The sequence below is a fragment of the Aethalodelphis obliquidens genome, unplaced genomic scaffold (assembly GCF_003676395.1).
Source record: "Aethalodelphis obliquidens isolate GAN/ISIS:26980383/991018 unplaced genomic scaffold, ASM367639v1 scaffold1, whole genome shotgun sequence".
Taxonomy (NCBI): Eukaryota; Metazoa; Chordata; class Mammalia; order Artiodactyla; family Delphinidae; genus Aethalodelphis; species Aethalodelphis obliquidens.
This window is the reverse complement of record NW_020837945.1, coordinates 50,138,893-50,153,359: the sequence shown is the minus strand read 5'-3', so window position 1 is coordinate 50,153,359 and position 14,467 is coordinate 50,138,893.

Here is a 14,467-nt window from a genome sequence, read left to right as displayed (position 1 = left end):
GCCACCAGGGAAGCCCTAAACTGATTTTTAAAAAATTTTCCTAGAATGTGAGCATTTCTTCAGTGTAAGTGATGATAATAATAATATGAATCATAATTCTCTGCCAGACAGAAACCTGATATGGCAGTTTTTTAATATCTAATGTATAGTGGATATAATGAAAAACTCTAAGGATACAACAAAGTATTTTTTTCATATTTTAAAAAATCAAGTTTACTCAAAGGTTATCATAAGTCTCTGGAAGTTTGATAGTAAAATTCATTTCTGAGGGTTGTTTTACACTCCTGACCTGCATGCATATAGGTTTATTATGGTACAGTTGTCAAAGTTGCCATTTCTTCCGCGATGAAGAGTGGCCCCCGCTCGTCACAACTAGAGAAAGCCCTTGCACAGAAATGAAGACCCAACACAGCCATAAATAAATAAATAAATAAATAAATAAATAAAATATATATATATATTTTTTAAAATGTTGCCATTTCTTGTGCATTAATACTTATTTTTCTGAAGCAAGTTTTTTCTTCTCTTTCTCTCCATCTCTTCCCCTCACTTGTTCACAACATAAACACACACACACAAATCTACTATCAAAATAAATAATTCCATGGCTTTATAAAAATAGATTATCAAAAGGAAGAAAGGTAAGTCAAATTGTGGTCTTACGATCTTGTCCAGGTCCCCCAGGTACCGTTATCATGTGGTGAGTGAAGGTACATTTATTACATTATTTGCGATGTCTAAAATTTTAATTTTCCGCTGTGAAACATCTAAGGTCTGTCTGGGATAGTCAGAAATGCATTTCTAATCGCTTTTTCCATGCAAAAGAGATATAATAGATTACCAACAACAGAACTATTACTCATCCATCTAAGTGCAGCTTCTCTTCTGCATGCAATATTTATAAGTGTTTATATACTTCTGGCTAATGCTAACAATCAATGCCTATTTGATGAGTCAACCTATATAACTGTTAAATGTCTGAAACTCACCAAGAGATTAAGTTTATTCTTGGCATCTGTTACAGACTGTATTTGTGATTAAAAGAAAGATGAAGAGAGAAAGGAAAGATATCTTTTTGAAGTTTCTGTTAGGAAGGGGAAAATGGCCTAGCTGCATTTTTCTTGTAGATAGCAGAAACACTTTTATTACTGTCTATTTTCTTATATCAAATATAATAACAAAATAGGAAGAGATGGTTTTTCCTATCACTGTATTTGTGAAAGGCATCTCAATGTACAGTTTATGTGATGCTGGAATTAAGAACAAAATCCAATTACTTTAATAGTTTAATTGGAAACTTTCAGAACTTGGAAGAGTTGGGTCCTCATCAATTTATAAATATGGTCTGATTACATGCCTTGTTATTTTTGTTGTTATTTTTATTAACAATACGATTTGTAGCTTTTACATGTAGCTGTCCAGTTTTCCCAGCACCACTTATTGAAGAGGCTGTCTTTTCTCCATTGTTATTCTTGCCTCCTTGATCAAAAATAAGGTGATCATAGGTGCATGGGTTTATCTCTGGGCCTTCTATCCTGTTCCATTGATCCATATTTCTGTTTTTGTGCCAGTACCATACTGTCTTGATTACTGTAGCTTTGTATTACAGCCTGAAGTCAGGGAGCCTAGTTCCTCCAGCTCCATTTTTCTTTCTCAAGATTGCTTTTGCTATTTGTGGTCTTTTGTGTTTCCCTACAAATTGTGAAATTGAGTTACTTGTAGTGAGGTAGATGGACCTAGAATCTGTCATACAGAGTGAAGTAAGTCAGGAAGAGAAAAACAAATACTGTATGCTAACACATATATATGGAATCTAAAAAACAAAAAAAGGTTATGAAGAACCTAGGGGCAGGAAAGGAATAAAGACACGGATGTAGAGAATGGACTTGAGGACACGGGGAGTGGGAAGGGTAAGCTGGGAAGAAGTGAGAGAGTGGCATGGACTTACATATATTCTACCAAATGTAAAATAGATAGCTAGTGGGAAGCAGCTGCATAGCACAGGGAGATCAGCTCCATGCTTTGTGACCACCTAGAGGGGATAGGGAGGGTGGGAGGGAGATGCAAGAGGGAGGAGATTTGGGGATATATGTATATGTATAGCTGATTCACTTTGTTATAAAGCAGAAACTAACACACCATTGTAAAGCAATTATACTCCAATAAAGATGTTAAACAAATTTTAAAAAAAAGAATACAATTTGCATTATTGGAGTGATACTCATTAACTATGGGTCAACCTGTATTTTTTATTTTTTATTATCTTGGACATTAAAATGATACATAGTATTATAAGTCAAAGGGTATCATGAATTTTTCTTTTAATTTCAGTATCAAATAAGGTAGAATTGCCAGGTTATATTTTACATTTAAAATTTTATAAATTATTCTTATTTTGTAGAGAAATTCATATGTATGTCTATAAATTAGTATGGTTTTAATACTTATTACACTCTTAATTTGCAATTAATTGGTTATCAAACTTAATTTTGGGCCTTAAACATTTATCTGCAGGATTTAAACCAAAAGAATTTTGAAGTCTGTATTCACTCATTTAATAATCTATAAGTACATGCTATGTATATTTTAACACACCAGGTTCTATAAATACTATTCTAAGATTATTTATCACAAAATTTATACTTTTAGAAGAAAAAGACGGCCGCAGCAAGTTCGTTCCCAATATAAAAGCGCTACATAAATGGTCATTAAGGAAGTGCAGTGGGAGCTTAGGAAATAATTCCTGGACAGTGTAGCCTGAAGATAGCATCTCAGAGAAAATGGTACACAAACTGTGTCAAGAAGAGTGCTTGGGATGTGAATGAAGAAAGGAAAGAGGGGAGCTCAGGTGAGAGGGAGGCTGTAAGCAAAGACTCAGGTGTGGAAGTGATTTGTGTGGCTCAGGAGGCAGATCTGGGAGATGGGGGAGCATGAGTTTCTGTTGGAAGAGATGAAATAGCTGGAGAGATGTTTACAAAGGCAGTCAGTGAGCAGACTGTGTAGGTAGGGTATTGCATTTCAGACTCTGAGTTTGTATTTTATCTTGTAATAGCAATCCATTTAAAAATGATCCATAGGAGGTGACAGATCAGAAGCAGAATTTTATAAACATTTATCTAAACGCAGTTTCAGGTAAAAAGAGTTGCACTGCCAGGGAGACAGGTTAGACTATCATCTCAGTAGTGCTGTCAAACCATCCCCATGCCAGGCCACAGGAGGGATATCCTGGTGAAGGACTAAGGATTCTTAAGGATTGCATAATTCCATTTTTTTTTTCTTCCTCATGGCTGAAATTTTAAAATGATGTACCATTGTAAGGAGGGAAATTAGATGAACCAGGAGGGGGTTTGGGGGGAGGGGCTAAGGAAATTTGCCTGTTACTTGACGGAGCCTCCTGTAGGTTTCTGGGCTCTCCAATCTCCAGAACCTGTTACTGACACATGTGGTTTGTTGTTTCAGGACACTGGAGCTATATGGTGTACTCAAAGTATACATAAGGCAAATAAGATGAGATCACAAATATGGTCATTTACCTTATAAACCTCAGTAATCCCATACCATTCTCTTTCCTTGTTGTCTACCTTCATTTCAGCCCCCAAACTTTTCCTTCCCAGTCCTCTTTTTATCATCAACCTTTCCTCTTGTCTGTCTTCTCCTTTTTGCAGTCCCTTTGCTGTTTGGCGGTAAAAAGGCACAACAGAGGTATAGAGCAGGAACAAACAGAAAATAGTGAGTGCCCGACTTCTAGAAACTTAGGAGCACTCATTCCTCCTGAGTATTAATAGACTTCATGAGAATAATCAGAAATAGTAATAATTACAAAAGCTAAAGAATGACCTTTCTTTGTTTCCTCTCGCTTTCTCTCTTGCCTGCTCTTTTTGTGTATGTATTGCTATCACAGTTTCTAAGCATGCCAGGTAGCCTAGATTTTAGTGATGGAAACTTGGATTATCATCAGATGGAGTGACACCATGAGGGGAGTTCCCTCAGTGTCTTGCCAAATAGAGCAAGCATAAGGATGATTTTTGTAACATATTCTGGGTGTCTGCACTTTTCCACTCAACTCTCATAAGGATACAGGCCACAGGAGAAGAGCTTGGGCAGTGGAGACACCTGAATTCCTATACTTCCTACACAAGAACCAATGTTTGCACACGTCCAATGAATATGGTATAGCCTGTCACCATTTCTTCTAACTTACACCTAACATTGAATTGTATATACTCTAAATGATAACCATCTGGAAGAACAAACTAATACTAAGTACTAATAAAGTACTTTATTAGTACTAAGAAGTACTAATAGTACTTCTAAAAGTACTATTAGAAGTACTAATAGTACTTCTAAAAGTACTATTAGTACTTTATTAGTACTAAGAAGTACTAATAAAATACACACCACTACCATTTACATGTTTGATATGCATGTATATTTATACATATATTTTTATTTTTTCAGTGAAAACAGACGATGGTTGTTTTGGTGGGGGGGAGTTTTATTTCTGATATATTGTTTCCTAAATTCACCTGCTAACATTGCAGCATGGGTCACTGTTTACATATACCCTAAAAACTAAATTCAGTTTAAACCTTTAGGAGGGGGAATCTGGTCACATGCTGTCAAGACACTCCAAAATTTAGCTTTCTATGTGAAGTTCAGAATGTTTGCCACAATTTTTTAAAGTGGCAAATCCTCTAGCAGGAGGCTGGACATACTGAGAAACACCTTTGGAATTTTTCAGTAAGAGTCTCTTCTAGTATTTGTACGTCTGTTCAGTATTTTTGCCAGGTATGTAGCCTTTCTGATGGATAACGGAAGTTAATTAAACATAGCACATGTTATATTTATAATATTTTGGTAGTAGAGTTTAGCACAATTCTTCTAGTATTTCTTCTTCAAAAATATTTACAATTTCCATTTTAGTGGGCTGTTTGAACATTAAAATCAGACTTCAATTTTCTAATTAAAGTGTAAGGGCATTAACACAGAAAGCTCTTGTTATTCAAATGAAATATAAAGCATGTGGCATGGGATAAAAATGTCTCAAGCTCTCAGAGGCAATTACATCCATTAGTTGCAGTTCTCCTTTAGAGGGAGAGGATAATCTAATTGCATGGCCATATGCACTATTTTATCAGGTTGATGCTTTGCATTTTAGTATAGCTGGCATTTATGAAAAGAATTCTCCATTTGGAGAATCTTTAAAACGGTCAAAACAGACAATTTATCATCTTGATCTGCTCCTTACTGACTTTTTATATTATGCATAGATTTAAAGTAAGGTGACTGCTATCTAAGCACTGAACAGATTTTTTAAGCATAGATTTCTATCACATATTCTCCTGAGTTGTACACCTAACAAGAGATTGTCACCAGCACCAAACAAATCATTTATAAGTAAACAGACTCTGGAGTAGGGTGTTACAAAATTATGTTAAGTCAGTCAAATGCCAAGTCAAGGGCTGATTTGGATAGAAATGATCTATAAATTTTATTATAAAAATAAGCTCTCGGAAGGGAGGAAGATGGCGGAAGAGTAAGACGCGGAGATCACCTTCCTCCCCACAGATACATCAGAAATACATCTACACGTGGAACAGCTCCTACAGAACACCTACTGAACGCTGGCAGAAGACCTCAGACCTCCCAAAATGCAAGAAACTCCCCACGTACCTGGGTAGGGCAAAAGAAAAAAGAATAAACAGAGACAAAAGAATAGGGAGGGGACCTGCACCAGTGGGAGGGAGCTGTGAAGGAGGAAAGGTTTCCACACACTAGGAAGCCCCTTCGCGGGCGGAGACTGCGGGTGGCAGAGGGGGGAAGCTTTGGAGCCGTGGAGGAGAGCGCAGTAACAGGGGTGCGGAGGGCAAAGCGGAGAGATTCCCCACAGAAGATCGGTGCCGACCAGCACTCACCAGCCCGAGAGGCTCATCTGCTCACCCGCCGGGGCGGGCGGGGGCTGGGAGCTGAGGCTCAGGCTTCAGGATCCCAGGGAGAGAACTGGCAGCGAGAACACAGCCTGAAGGGGTTAGTGCACCAGGGCTAGCCGGGAGGGAGGGAGGCCGGGAAAAGGTCTGGACCTGCGGAAGAGACAAGAGACTTCTTCCCTCTTTATTTCCTAGTGCACAGGAGAGGGGATTAAGAGCGCTGCTTAAAGGAGCTCCAGAGACAGGCGCTAGCCGCGGCTATCAGCGCGGACCCCAGAGATGGGCATGACATGCTAAGGCTGCTGCTGCCGCCACCAAGAAGCCTGTGTGTGAGCACAGGCCACTATCCACACCGCCCCTCCTGAGAGCCTGTGCAGCCCGCCACCGCCAGGTTCCCGTGATCCAGGGACAACTTCCCCGGGAGAACACAAGGCATGCCTCAGTCTAGTGCAACATAAGAACAGCCTCTGCCGCTGCAGGTTCATCTCACACTCTGTACCCCTCCCTCCCCCCGGCCTGAGTGAGCCAGAGCCCCTGAATCAGCTGCTCCTTTAACCCCATCCTGTCTGAGCAAAGAACAGATGCCCTCAGGCAACCTACACACAGAGGCAGGTCCAAATCCAAAGCTGAACCCTGGGAGTATGAACAAAGAAGAGAAAGGGAAATCTCTCCCAGCAGCCTCAGAAGCAGTGGATTAAAGCTCCACAATCAACTTGAGGTACCCTGCATCTGTGGAACACCTGAATAGACAACGAATCATCCCAAATTGAGGATGTGGACTTTGGGAGCAAGATATATTATTTTTTCCCCTTTTCCTCTTTTTGTGAGTGTGTATGTGTATGCTTCTCTGTGTGATTTTGTCTGTATAGCTTTGCTTGCACCATTTGTCCTAGGGTTCTGTCCGGCCGTTTTTGTTTTTTTATTTTTCATTTTAACTTTTTAAATTTTTCTTAATAATTATTTTTTACTTTAATAACTTTATTTTATTTTACCTTTATTTTATCCTCTTTCTTTCTTTCTATTTTTTCTCCCTTTTATTCTGAGCAATGAGGATGAAAGGCTCTTGGTGCTCCAGCCAGGCATCAGGGTTGTGCCTCTGAGCTGGGAGAGCCAACTTCAGGACACTGGTCCACAAGAGACCTCCCAGCTCCACGTAATATCAAATGGCGAAAATCTCCCAGAGATCTCCATCTCAACACCAACACCCAGCTTCACTCAATGACCAGCAAGCTACAGTGCTGGACAACCTATGCCAAAAAACTAGCAAGACAGGAACACAACCGCACCCATTAGCAGAGAGACTGCCTAAAATCATATTAAGTCCACAGACACCCCAAAACACACCACCAGACGTGGACCTGCCCACCAGAAAGACAAGATCCAGCCTCATCCACCAGAACACAGGCACTAGTCCCCTCCAGCGGGAAGCCTACACAACCAACTGAACCAACCTTAGCCACTGGGGACAGACAACAATAACAACGTGAACTACGAACCTGCAGCCTGTGAAAAGGAGACCCCAAACACAGTAAGATAAGCAAAATGAGAAGACAGAAAAACACACAGCAGATGAAGGAGCAAGATAAAAACACACCAGACCTAACAAATGAAGAGGAAATAGGCAGTCTACCTGAAAAATAATTCAGAATAATGATAGTAAAGATGATCCAAAATCTTGGAAATAGAACAGAGAAAATGCAAGAAACATTTAACAAGGACCTAGAAGAACTAAAGAGGAAACAAACAACGATGAACACCACAATAAATAAAATTAAAAATACTCTAGAAGGGATCAATAGCAGAATAACTGAGGCAGAAGAACGGATAAGTGACCTGGAAGATAAAATAGTGGAAATAACTACTGCAGAGCAGACTAAAGAAAAAAGAATGAAAAGAACTGGGGACAGTCTCAGAGACCTCTGGGACAACATTAAACACATCAGCATTTGAAGTATAGGGGTCCCAGAAGAAGATGAGAAAAAGACAGGGACTGAGAAAATATTTGAAGAGATTATAGTTGAAAACTTCCCTAATATGGGAAAGGAAATAGTTAATCAAGTCGAGGAAGCACAGAGTGTCCCATACACGATAAATCCAAGGAGAAACATGCCAAGACACATAATAATCAAACTGTCAAAAATTAAATACAAAGAAAACATATTAAAAGCAGCAAGGGAAAAACAACAAATAACACACAAGGGAATCCCCATAAGGTTAACAGCTGATCTTTCAGCAGAAACTCTGCAAGCCAGAGGGGAGGGGCATGACATATTTAAAGTGATGAAGGACAAAAACCTACAACCAAGATTACTCTACCCAGCAAGGATCTCATTCAGATTTGATGGAGAAATTAAAAGCTTTACAGACAAGCAAAAGTTGAGAGAGTTCAGCACCACCAAACCAGCTTTACAACAAATGCTAAAGGAACTTCTCTAGGCAAGAAACACAAGAGAAGGAAAACACCTACAATAACAAACCCAAAACATTTAAGAAAATGGGAATAGGAACATACATATCGATAATTACCTTAAATGTAAACGTAATGGATTAAATGCCCCCACCAAAAGACATAGACTAGCTGAATGGCTACAAAAACAAGACCTGTATATATGCTGTCTACAAGAGACCAACTTCAGACCTAGGGACACATACAGACTGAAAGTGAGGGGATGGAAAAAGATATTCCATGAAAATTCAAATCAAAAGAAAGCTGGAGTAACAATTCTCATATCAGACAAAATAGACTTTAAAATAAAGACTAGGGCTTCCCTGGTGGAGCAGTGGTTGAGAGTCTGCCTGCTGATGCAGGGGACATGGGTTCATGCCCCAGTCTGGGAAGATCCCACATGCTGTGGAGTGGCTGGGCCCGTGAGCCATGGCTGCTAAGCCTGCGCGTCCAGAGCCTGTGCTCCACAACGGGAGAGGCCACAACTGTGAGAGGCCCATGTACCGCAAAAATAAAATAAAGACTATTACAAGGGACAAAGAAGAACACTACATAATGATCAAGGGATCGATCCAAGAAGAAGATATAAAAATTGTAAATATTTATGCATGCAACATAGGAGCACCTCAATACATAAGGCAAATACTAACAGCCATAAAATGGGAAATTGATAGTAACACAATCATCGTAGAGGACTTTAACACCCCACTTTCACCAGGGGACAGATGATCCAAAATGAAAATAAATAAGGAAACACAAGCTTTACATGATACATTAAACAAGATGGACTTAATTGATATTTATAGGACATTCCATCCAAAAACAACAGAATACACATACTTCTCAAGTGCTCATGGAACATTCCCCAGGATAGATCATACCTTGGTTCACAAATCAAGCCTTGGTAAATTTAAGAAAATTGAAATCGTATCATGTATCTTTTCCGAGAACAACGCTATGAGACTAGATATCAATTACAGGAAAATATATGTAAAAAATACAAATATATGGAGGCTAAACAATACACTACTTAATAACCAAGTGATCACTGAAGAAATCAAAGGGGAAATTTAAAAATACCTAGAAACAAATGACAATGGAGACATGATGACCCAAAACCTATGGGATGCAGCAAAAGCAGTTCTAAGAGGGAAGATTATAGCAATACAATCCTACCTTAAGAAACAGAAAACATCTCAAATAAACAACCTAACCTTGCACCTAAAGCAATTAGAGAAAGAAGAACAAAAAAAACAAAGTTAGCAGAAGGAAAGAAATCATAAAATCAGATCAGAAATAAATGAAAAAGAAATGAAGGAAACGATAGCAAAGATCAATAAAACTAAAAGATGGTTCTTTGAGAAGATAAATAAAATTGATAAACCATTAGCCAGACTCATGAAGAAAAAAAGGGAGAAGACTCAAATCAATAGAATTAGATATGAAAAAGGAGAAGTAACAACTGACACTGCAGAAATACAAACGGTCATGAGAGATTGCTACAAGCAACCCTATGCCAGTAAAATGGACAACCTGGAAGAAATGGACAAATGCTTAGAAATGCACAACCTGCTGAGACTGAACCAGGAAGAAATAGAAAATATGAACAGACCAATCACAAGCACTGAAATTGAAACTGTGATTAAAAGTCTTCCAACAAACAAAATCTCAGGACCAGATGGCTTCACAGTCGAATTCTATCAAACATTTAGAGAAGAGCTAACACCTATCCTTCTCAAACTCTTCCAAAATATAACAGAGGGAGGAACACTCCCAATCTCATTCTACGAGTCCACCATCACCCTGATATCAAAACCAGACAAAGACGTCACAAAGAAAGAAAGCTACAGGCCAATATCACTGATGAACATAGATGCAAAAATCCTGAACAAAATACTAGCAAACAGAATCCAACAGAACATTAAAAGGATCATACATCATGATTAAGTGGGTTTTATTCCAGGAATGCAAGGATCTTCAATATATGCAAATCAATCAATGTGATACACCACATTAACAAATTGAAGGAGAAAAACCATATGATCATCTCAATAGATGCAGAGAAAGCTTTCAACAAAATTCAACACCCATTTATGATAAAAGCCCTGCAGAAAGTAGGCATAGAGGGAACTTTCCTCAACATAATAAAGGCCATATATGACAAACTCACAGCCAACATCGTCCTCAATGGTGAAAAACTGAAACCATTTCCACTAAGATCAGGAACAAGACAAGGTTCCCCACTCTCACCACTCTGATTCAACATAGTTTTGGAAGTTTTAGCCACAGCAATCAGAGAAGAAAAAGAAATAAAAGGAATCCAAATCAGAAAAGAAGTAAAGCTGTCACTGTTTGTAGATGATATGACAGTACACATAGAGAATCCTAAAGATGCTACCAAAAAACCTCTAGAACTAATCAATGAATTTGGTAAAGTAGCAGGATACAAAATTAATGTACAGAAATCTCTGGCACTCCTATACACTAATGATGAAAAATCTGAAAGTGAAATTAAGAATACACTCCCATTTACCATTGCAACAAAATGAATAAAATATCTATGAATAAAACTACCTAAGGAGAAAAAAGACCTGTATGTAGAAAATTATAAGACACTGATGAAAGAAATTAAAGATGATACAAATAGATGGAGAGATATACCATGTTCTTGGATTGGAAGAATCAACATTGTGAAAATGACTCTACTACCCAAAGCAATCTACAGATTCAATGCAATCCCTATCAAACTACCACTGGCATTTTTCACAGAACTAGAACAAACAATTTCACAATTTCTATGGAAACACAATAGCCAAAGCGATCTTGAGAACGATAAATAGAGTTGGAGGAATCAGGCTCCCTGACTTCAGACTATATTTCAAAGGTACAGTAATCAAGACAGTATGGTACTGACACAAAAACAGAAATATAGCTCAATGGAACAGGATAGAGAGCCCAGAGATAAACCCACACACATATGGTCACCTTATCTTTGATAAAGGAGGCAAGAATAAACAGTGGAGAAAAGACAACCTCTTCAATAAGTGGTGCTGGAAAAAGTGGACAGCTACATGTAGAAGTATGAAATTAGGATACTCCCTAACACCATACACAAAAGTAAACTCAAAATTGATTAAAGAGCTAAATGTAAGGCCAGACACTATCAAACTCTTAGAGGAAAACGTAGGCAGAACACTCTATGACATAAATCACAGCAAAATCCCTTTTGACCCACCTCCTAGAGAAATGGAAATAAAAACAAAAATACACAAATGGGACCTAATGAAACTTCAAAGCTTTTGCACAGCAAATGAAACCATACACAAGACCAAAAGACAACCTTCAGAATGGGAGAAAATATTTGCAAATGAAGCAACTGACAAAGGATTAATCTCCAAAATTTACAAGCAGCTCATGCAGCTCAATAACAAAAAACAAACAACCCAATCCAAAAATGGGCAGAAGACCTAAATAGACATTTCTCCAAAGAAGATATATATAGATTGCCAACAAACACATGAAAGAATGCTCAACCTCATTAATCGTTAGAGAAATGCAAATCAAAACTACAATGAGATATCTCACACCGTTCAAAATGGCCATCATCAAAAAATCTAGAAACAATAAATTCTGGAGAGGGTGTGGAGAAAAGGGAACACTCTTACACTGTTTGTGGGAATGTAAATTGATACAGCCACTATGGAGAACAATATGGAGGTTTCTTAAGAAACTAAAAATAGAACTACCATACGACCCAGCAACTCCACTACTGGGCATATACACTGAGCAAACCATAATTCAAAAAGTGTCATTTATCAAAATGTTCCTTGCAGCTCTATTTACAATAGCCAGGACATGGAAGCAACCTAAGTGGCCATCATCGGATGAATGGACAGAGAAGCTGTGCCACATATATACAATGGAATATTACTCAGCCATAAAAGGAAACGAAATTAAGTTATTTGTAGTGAGGTGGATGGACCTAGAGTCTGTCATTACAGAGTGAAGTAAGTCAGAAACAAATACAGTATGCTAACACATATATATGGAATCTAAGAAAAAAAAAAGAAGAAAAAAAGGTCATGAAGAACATAGGGGAAAGACGGGAATAAAAACACAGACCTACTATAGAATGGACTTGAGGATATGGGGAAGGGGAAGGGTAAGCTGTGACAAAGTGAGAGAGTGGCATGCACATATACACACTACCAAACATAAAATAGATAGCTAGTGGGAAGCAGCCGCATAGCACAGAGAGATCAGCTCGGTGCTTTGTGACCACCTAGAGGGGTGGGATAGGGAGGGTGGTAGGGAGGCAGACCCAAGAAGGAAGAGATATGGGAACATATATATATATATATATATGTATAACTGATTCACTTTGTTATAAAGCAGAAACTAACACACTATTGTAAAGCAATTATACTCCAATAAAGATGTTAAAAATGAAAAATAAGCTCTCTAGATGGGAATAGCTATGTTAATTTTGTGTATTGTAACGTAGTTGTGGTGCCACTGAAAGTGATTTCTCAGTGAACTTTCAGGGCTTATCGAGGGGGGATACTGTTTTCTCGAATCACTGTATACTATCATAGTCTAACATGCACCACAGATCCCTTAATCAATCAAACAGTGTGCTTGCTCTTCTTTGAACAACTGCCTGATATGTATCTAATGCTATTTGGTCAATAAAGCTCCCTTATGCTAGGAGGAATAACTAAGTCATAAACTATGTTTATATACATATTTAGAAAGTAGTCTTAATTAAAATATTAGGTGTCAGATTAGGATTTTCATTCACTGTGAAATTGATTGAAAGTGTATTTTTTTTTAACATTTCATTATAATCTTTCTTCCACAATTTATTGTAATTCCAAGAACTTAGAAGAATGTAGTGAATGTTTTCCCTAGTGGGTAAGTGTTGCCAATTCAGAGTTTCCGTAAATAAATTTCCAGAGATATCATTGTTACAGGCTGAATTATGTCCTCACCCCCAAAAATGTGTATGTTCAAGTCCTAACCCCTAGTACCTCAGAATGTAACTGTATTTGAAGACAGATCCTTTAAAGAGGTAATTAAGGTCAAATGAAGTTGTTAATGTGGGCCCTAAGACCATATGGCTGGTGTCCTAATAGGACACAGACTTGTACAGAGAAAAGACCATGTGAAGACAGAGGGAGAAATTGCCATCTACAAGCCAAGAGAGGTGTCAGAAAAAAATCAAGAATTGTGGGTTTGGAAGAATTTTAGAGCATTTTCTTGTTTGAGGTCCTCAATATCCATTCATCTCCCTAATAATATATGATTTCCTTTTGCAAAATACAACTGCATCTTCCCCATTGTTATTTTCTGGTGATTAGATCCTCCCCTCCAAATTTCTCTCTGTACTTGAAAGGTGTGATTTTAACTTGGCCAACTGGACTTCTTTTCATAAATTTTGACTCTTGAGCTGAGTAAAAGTAGGGAGTAAGTGGTCCATTTATTTTTCCCTCAAGAAAACTTGGATGAGACTCTCAAACTCCACTACCAAGAAAGTGAGAGCAAGAGAAAGAGCTTCCAAATTGTGAATGCCTAAAGTCAACTGATTATTTATATCAGTAACATATCTTCTCTATTCCAATTCAGGTGGTTATAAAGGGCCTTCTTCTTGAACTTTCTTATGATGTTTTTTAAGTTTTGTATAGTTAGTTTAGTACAGGATGCTATTTTTATTGGCAAAGTAGGTGGCTGATACATCCTTTATTTTATCATAACTTAGCCCACATAGCACCTTAGTATCATTCCCATTACCAGAGACATCACAGGAGCCAAAGTAAATAGGGTGCAAGAAATCTGTGAATTTGATCTACTACGGTTAGGGCATGGCTAATCTATCCTAGAATCTAAATTGGAGCTTGAAATTATTTTCACTGTAGTCCCAGTATTATATGTAATATTACAGAATAAACTTTTCCAACACAGACATCCTGTGATTTTATTATACTTCAGTGTATGATGATGATACACAGTTTGGAGTTTGACCTAACAACCATGCAGCCAGCAATGGAGATGGGGGAGAAACTCTCAGGAGAAAATCCAATAGAGTATAATACAA